The sequence below is a fragment of the Pseudorca crassidens genome, chromosome X, assembly GCF_039906515.1.
Source record: "Pseudorca crassidens isolate mPseCra1 chromosome X, mPseCra1.hap1, whole genome shotgun sequence".
Lineage (NCBI taxonomy): Eukaryota > Metazoa > Chordata > Mammalia > Artiodactyla > Delphinidae > Pseudorca > Pseudorca crassidens.
In genome coordinates, this window is record NC_090317.1 from 43,547,656 (window position 1) to 43,555,438 (window position 7,783).

Sequence of the window (7,783 nt, forward strand, 5' to 3'; positions counted from 1 at the left end):
AGCTGAGATGGCTCCTTCACATTAGCTGTTAACTTGCTCAAGTTTCAAGGCACTAAAGATTAAATAATCCCTCCTTGGACCCCTCTTCCCCATTCAGCCACAAGCCTCTCTTTCTCATTGTCTCAGTCTCTCTATTTCCTTCTCTCTCTCTCTCTCTCATGATGAGATCTCATTTTCTGTAGATAAATATAGAAATATATAAACGTGCTTAATAAATATGTAAACACCTACATAAGCAAACTTACAGGAAGTTATGAAGGTGAAAACATTCAACGGTTACCTCTGGGAGGTATGTTTTGGGGTAATGATTTTTTCCCCTCCACATGTACTGTGACATATACAGTGGAATGAACCTCATGCACACTCCTGAACACCCAACTGTTAATACAGAAGCAGCATCCATGAAATTAATAAAAATAATACAAGGCTGCTCAAAATAACTAGGTAGCTTTATATGTACCACGAATGAAATGTTCAGATTAAAAATGACTGAAATAAACAAGGAAAACAAATTACCTTCAAGTTCCCATTAATCACTCCTCTACTCCTCCCAGCTCCCTCCTATCCCCATGCAACCCCAGCACTCATTTCTGAGAACACTAGAGGTTCATCTCAGATGGGGTGGAGGATGCCTGCATGATGTCCTGCTGCTGCTGGGAGAGGGGTGCATGGAGCTGGAGGTGGGTGTAGGCAGTGGGATGGAGAACACACTCTGGGTCTCGCTGGGGTCGGCATCCCTCAGAAACAGCTCGTCATTCACGATGCACAGACTGAAGGAAAAATGGGCCCTCAGACAACTGGTGGATGAACACCCACACCCCCAAAACTGACTCTGCTCCCACTGGCACTCAGCAACCAGATTCCTTCCACGTCCCTCCTGTGTCTGTCTCCCAGGTTCCTTGACTGGTACCTCTGCCCCTCCCCACAGAGCCCACCTTTGGAGAGACTGTCTACCACCTTCACTCGATTTATAGGTTTATCCCCAACCCACGGGCAATTTCGCATTTACCCTTTACCACAGCCCAAGGGCTGGACGCTCTGATGCCCATTCTCGGAAGAAGACACTGAGTCACACAGAGGTCATGTGACTTGACCAAGATAACACAGCGAGTGAGTGTTGTTTCAAGGAGAGAACCCATAGGCCGATTCCAGAGCCCACACTCTTCCTAACCACTAGGCTACACTGCTCCTGGGATCTCCCTGCTGGCTTTCCACAATGCCGAGTAAACCTAAGGTCTTTGCCACCACATTCCCACGCCCCTGAGCCCAGGTGGGGATGGGCATTCCCACCCACAACAGGGCTCTCACCTGGCGTAGCGGGCAGGGGTAGCGATGAAGGTCCGGGTGAAGGCACGCACACAGCCCTGAGAACTTCCTTCCACTTCAACAGCAAACAAACAACAGTACCCCTTAGAGCCACACGTGCTGTACATGCTCACATGGCGGTCCCCAGTCAGGGTGTGACTGGACACTCATGCTGAGAGGGCAACTGTTCACGGGGGCCAGGGTGTCGGGAATGGGGAGGGCAACTATAGGAGCAGTCTGCGCCCAGTGACAGGACCCCTGACGACCACCAAACAAGTTCATGGGATGCATTTTTCACAGCCGCCCAAGAGGTGGATACTACTACCCTGTTTTGCAAATGAGGAAACTGAGAGGTTCAGTAATGGCCCAAGTTCTCAGAGTAAGGATCTGGGATGAGAGCCACCAAAATCCACAGCCTGTGTCCCCAACGGCCAGGGTGTGCAGGGCAGACAGGCATGGACACAGCTCAGACCTGGGTTGTCTGTGGGAAGCCTGAGGGCAGGAGAACACAGTGGGGAAGGGGAGGGGAGAGGAGGGGAGGGGAGGGGAGGGAACAGAAGGGAATACAAGGGGAGGGAAGGGAAGGGAAGGGGAAAGAAAGCGAAGGGAAGGGAAGGGGTCAGGGACGCTGGGTGGTTCTGGGTGTGAGCCTGGCCAGGGGGAGGCAGCAGTGGAGCATCTGCGCTGGGGGTCTACACACACTCACCTTCCTTGAACACCCCACTGACGGAGAAGCAGAGCATCGTTTCCTGAAAGGGAAGAGCCCAGGCGCCCAGTCACCACCTCCACCTCCCACCCACCTGCGGCTTCCTGGGCCCACGCGAGGGAGGAAGCAGGCGCTCACCGTCTGGTACCACGTGTCCACCACGAAGGAGCTGAAGGCATGCTGAGTCTTGGGCAACACACAGAGAGTGTGCACAATGACACGTTTTGTGTGCTTCAGCAGCTGGACCCGCAGGTCTGTGAGGGGAGGGGAAGCGAGCGAAGGTCAGGGGCTGCCACGCCCTGGGCCCTATGATTGACCCCTTCACCGCCCTTTCCCACCCAGTCTTCCCATGACACACTCACAGGGGTCCTTGAGCTTCTTCATATTCCTGCTGTCCTTGAAATACTTGCATAAGCTGCTTCTAGGAGACAAAGAGCAACAGTGGGTGGTGGGTGTTTGCAGGAGCTGCCTGTGTCTGCTGGGGAGCCACACAGCCCAGGAGCACAGCCTGTGCTGTGATACTCACGGGGCTGGGTCCTCGGGGTGGAAGGGAATCGTCAGGGAGAAGCAGGCCTCCTCGTGATAAGCACCTGCGAGAACCTGTCTGTCTCCATAGTCATGGATCAAGTAGTACCTAAGGAGGAGCAATGAAGACAGTCTATCTCTGTGGTCTGGACCTCAAATGAGACTTGAAAACTCCCCTGAGCAGACCTGTGCTCAGGTGGCCTCACCTGTCCTAGCCCTCCCTCCCTTGCTCAGCTTCCCAGAGATACTTACTGCTTCAGGAATTGCAGGACTAGGCTCTTCAGCTCATCAGATCCAAAGTAGCTTCCCTGGAATCAAATGGCACTTGAGACTATGTAGTAGATAAAGCCTCCCTGCAACACCCCAAATGTTGTTTGATCCTTTTCCTCACCTTGCAGAGCTTTACTATGTAGGGAGTGTCAACGTCAACGGTCACTGGTGACTGTAACTCCTGGCCATCCTGGAGAAGGGAAGAGGAAGTCAGGAGTGGAGACCAGGGGAGTGGCCCTGGATGATCCGGGAAAAGGATGGACCCTGGAGGGTGAGGGTCAGAGGTCAGGTGTGAAAGGGCCCTGGAAATTCCATGGGAAAGCTTACAGTGGATGTCTTCATCATGAGGTCCTGGAAGTCTCTAGTGTTATATTCAACTTGTGTGTGTGCGTGTGTGTATTTATGGGTATTTTTCCAGCAAGTATATCCATGTCATTTTCAGGAGTCCCTGTCCCCCAAAATGGTTAAGGTTCTAATGCCAATATGTGATCTAGGCAAGACCCAAAGGGCTTGAGGGCAGGTGCAGAGGCCACCGACATTCGTAAGAGACAATGATTTACGTAGGCACTTACCAGGCTTAACAACTTTGGGAAACATTCTCTGATGGCCCTGTCCAAAACCAAAAATAGAGAAGAGGTGGTTGATAGTTCAAGATTGCAATGCTTCCTTTGAGTTAAAACAGTAATACCATAAACAGAGATCAATGTGTTCTGGCCAATCCAGCAGCACCCTTTGCCCACCTCTGCTCCTGATTTTAGGGGTTTTCAGTCCACTTACCTGTTGAGCACTGAGCATCTGTCATCTTACTGTCTGAAAGGCACTGTCTCCTCGTCTCTCTCAGTACCTTCACTTTAATATTCCTTCCCTGCCTCCCTTCCTCTCCTTCGCCTGGGTAGCTCCCACCCAGACTACTCGGACTCCCTTCTCCAGTGCCACAGGGACCAGAATTTCAAACCCATGCTGCAGGGCTTCCTTCTCCTCCCTCCCTTCCTCCAGGGCCCCACTGAAGGCTGTGGGGAGAAGAGGGGATGGAGTGGGACCCCGGGGCTCTGCTACTTCACTGGGGGTCCAGCACTCTGGCAAGACCCCGACACCCCCCAGGGATGGCCCAGGATGCTGGGCCAGCGAGGTGAGTGAGGTGGGGCTCAGGGAGGGAGATGGAGGGGATGAAGACAGAAAGGGAGTGAAGGTAGGAAGGGAGAGATGAGAGAGACATAGGGGCACAGAGACAGCGGGGAGAGAGACAACAAAGGGAAGGGAAAGAAGCTCTCCCGTGGTCGGGGTCCGGGAAGAAGAGAGAAGAAAGGGGAAACGGCACACTTGTTGCGGCTCTTCACCTGCCCCAGAATCGCCCAGACACACCAGGTAGGAATGGAAAATATGCACATGTTGGGCTGGGGGCCCACTGGATGCTGGCTGAAACTTTGTCACCTGTGTGAGCTCAGCCAGACTTGGGCATGGGAAACCGAGCAGCCATGGGGGCAGATCTTCCTCAGAAGGAGGAAAGGGTCAGGACCCAGCTCAGTATGGGGTTGAGGATCCGTGGCCCCCTCTGATGATCACCGTCTTCTCTCCCGATGACCCCTGCACCTCTCTGAGTTGGTTCTTTATCTGAGGAATCATACCTGTCTCAGGCTGCCCAGGGCTCCTGTGAAGGACCAGGCGGGATGATGTGATGTGTGCAGGGAGGGATGGGAAGTGCCCCTCAGAGGCCTGTCCTTCGGTCTCCTCTACCACCTCTGCCCTCTGCCTTCCACTCTTGCCTCAGGAAGCCCTCTGATCACTGGCGTAAGCCCACGTCTGGCCCCTGACTCAGGGAGCCCTGCTTTTTCCCAAGGAGGGTCCAGTTCCTGGCACTGGGCCAGCAGAATGGATGTCATGACAGCAGCCACCCATGGCCTCAGCCCTCAGCATGACGCAGGAAAGCACCCATGTCAACCTGCAGGGGGAGGGGGTATCCCTTTGGAGGAAGGGGAAGAGGGCCCCTCTCAGAATGGGGGAGGCAAACCCCATCTCAGCACGAAGAAAGAAGGCTTCTCTCAGCAAGAGGCCCTGGACTGGAGGACCCTTCTCAGTCCAGGGCGCCAACATCTGGATCAAGGATGGTCGCTCCTGGTCCTGGTGAGGAGGAGAAGCCCTGCTTCCTGGGGCACACTCTTGGGAGGTCTTGCTGGAATATAGCTGGGCGCAGAGAGCTGGAAACAGACCCCAGAGTGCCTGCAGAGGTGAGCAGGTCAGGGGAAGGAAACTCCTCACCGGTGATAGGCACAGAGAGAGCAGAAGGTGGGGCCTGTGATCCTCCCAGAAGACCAGGGCTGCCACCTTTGGCAAAGGGGCACTGTCACAGATAGTCTAGGCACCCATGGGTGAAGGTCACCAAGAAGGGTGACAGGGTGTTCACACTGACCTTACATAGGTGGACTGGTCTGGGAAGGTGTCACACAATGGGTTCCCTTGCAGCCACACCTCATCAAGCTTCAGCCCTTGCATCTTGCTCAACTCCCACACAGACGTCAGCTGAGAAATATGGGGCAGAAGTGGGAAAAGGAATCCCAGGGAAAGAGGGACATCCGGATCCCGGCACCCCCAGGCCCCTCCCTCCCACACAGGTACCTTCACCTGCCTCCTGTCATCACTCTGATGGACACTAACATGCCCCACCCCCCACTCTCAACCCAACTTTGACCTGGCTCCCTCTTCTCACCTCATTTTTGGAGAGGTTCAGGATCTTGACCGTGGGGGCCATCTGTATAATGTCAGACAGGCCATCCAGCTGGTACAGTTTGTTGCTGCTCAAGTTCAAGGACAACAGCTTTGGGGCAAGAAGAGGTAGAGTGAAGGTTACTATCTAGGACCTTGGAGACAAATCTGCCCTCCACCCCATCTCTTCCACCCTCTACCCTAATACCAGCACTGGGCCTACAGCCTCACCTCAGGGAAATACTTTTCGATGACCTGCAGGGTGGCAGCCATGCAGCTTCTTCGATTCAGAAATATATCAATATCATAGCCCACCAAGTCTTCAGGAAGGAGAGGGGAGGGAATAGGATGGCTGAGTGGGGTGTGGGGCCAGCACCAGCCCCTCCCCACGTTACCATCCCTAAGTTCTCCCTCCAGGAAGACCCCTCTGCCCTCACCCGCCCTAGAATTACTGCTGTCAGCTGTACCTGGGTCAAGGCGGAGCCTCTGGAGGTCAAGAGCTTGCTGGGAGACATCAAATCGTTTGCTCAAGGTCAGCTGCGGAGAGAGAGATGGAGAGAGCCGCTCTGAGGCTGTGGTGGTTGCAGGGAAATCGGGGGCGAGGGGGACGGGGGTCTGGAGGAAGGAGAGGTGGGTCTGAGCGCTGGCACACTACTCGCCGTGAGTCTCCATTACCTTTAGCTGCTCCATTTCTTCTGGCTTCAACTTATCCCGCACAGAGTAGGGAACAGCGGAGGGGCTGACAAAGACAGGTATCTGCAGGAAGAAGAGGTGGGGTAAGCACCAGGAACTCTAGTTCCAAAGAAGACAACCAGCCCCTGGCCTGTACTCCTTCCTCAGGATGAGGTACACGTAACGCCCTCGACACACACCTTTCGGCTCTCCTTGTCACGAATCTTGTAGCTGACATCCATCAATGCAGAGGCAGTGCTAGCTTCCTGGACAAAGAACCGAGCCCCATTTTGCATAAAGTGCAACTACAGGGATTGAATGCAACAACAATAGAATCAGAAGCCAACAGACCCTGCTGAACCAGGTCTCTCTCTCTCCCCCTTCCCTGTGCCCACGCGTCTGGCTTCGGCATCCTCTCTTACGTCCACTGGAGTGAAGGGGACACTGCAATGGCTCTGGATTGACTTCATTAGCCATGTCTTGTCATACTTTATCCCATAAGGAATCTAAAGATGAAAAGAAGGCATGGGAGAGAGGACAGACAACAGGGAATTTAGGCTGCAGGAGGAACCTTTTCCTGTTCTTTTCCGGCCTTCTACTGGGCTTGAAAGGGCTTGTAAAGAAGGGAACACTGGCATGATTTCTTACGGGTGTGCGTAATATGGATTTCCTAAGTACTCTTTCTCTCCAGTCAAACTCTCTTCCACATAATCAAGGTGTCAGAGATGATCTTCCTTTTATCAATTTCCAGGAGATCCTACCCAGCGCACACACTGCTTGCCCCTCAGACAAGGTCTCCAGAGGCTCGACCCTCTGTCTCCCACACTCAGCTTGCCAAGCTGAGACCTCCAATGTGGAGTCGCTCCATATCCTTGGCAGTAGTTTCCATCTTTGCTTTGAGACAGGCTCCTCCGTTCTCCTCACGGTCAGCCTGCTCCCTGTACATTGCTTCTCTGAACCTGCCCTTAGATGAACAAGACTGTTAACTCCTGGTAATAAAAAGGACAGATTACAAACTGTCCCCAGTGAAAGAAACCAGCATCTCTACATGAGACCAACACAGTTCCCCCTGCCTTTTCTCTCCTGCACATTCCGTACATTTTACAGGATACTCACTGTGACCCTGAACCAGCTCCCTGGGGTTCCATCTTGTGTGTTCTCCCCCATTTCCCTCTGCAGAGGTTTTCTGTTTCTCCACACAGTAGTATGCATGTGGCCTTCACTGTGCCATCTCACTCCTCTCTTGTTGCCTCGGATAGTACAAGGAGAGCTGCAGGGGGGACGTGGAGAGAAGGACGGTGAGTGGCCATAAGTGCTAAGAAAGTCTTCTGTACACCCTCGTCTCTTTGACACCAGCTCTACAATTAGGATTGCTCAACCATTATTTCACTTCTAGCATGCTTCAGTTTTGCAGTGAGAGAAGAAAAACAAGTCCACGGAGAGTGAGAGAGGTGCATAGTCCCAGGGGCTGCTGTGTACAAACCCTGCTGCCTGGCCACTTACTGGCTTACTTCGGGGTCCTCCTGGACATCCCTCTTCACCACGTTTCCATCATCCTCCTGGAGGTTTGAAGGCTGAGGTCACACCCATCACGTTCAAAACGAG

General features: G+C 53.4%; 1 pseudogene; it reads right to left on the minus strand.

The window, feature by feature from the left end:
- Nucleotides 1-584: 584 nt before the first annotated feature.
- Nucleotides 585-7,421, minus strand: LOC137217417 (nuclear RNA export factor 2-like; annotated as a pseudogene).
- Between the last annotated feature and the right edge of the window lie 362 nt (nucleotides 7,422-7,783).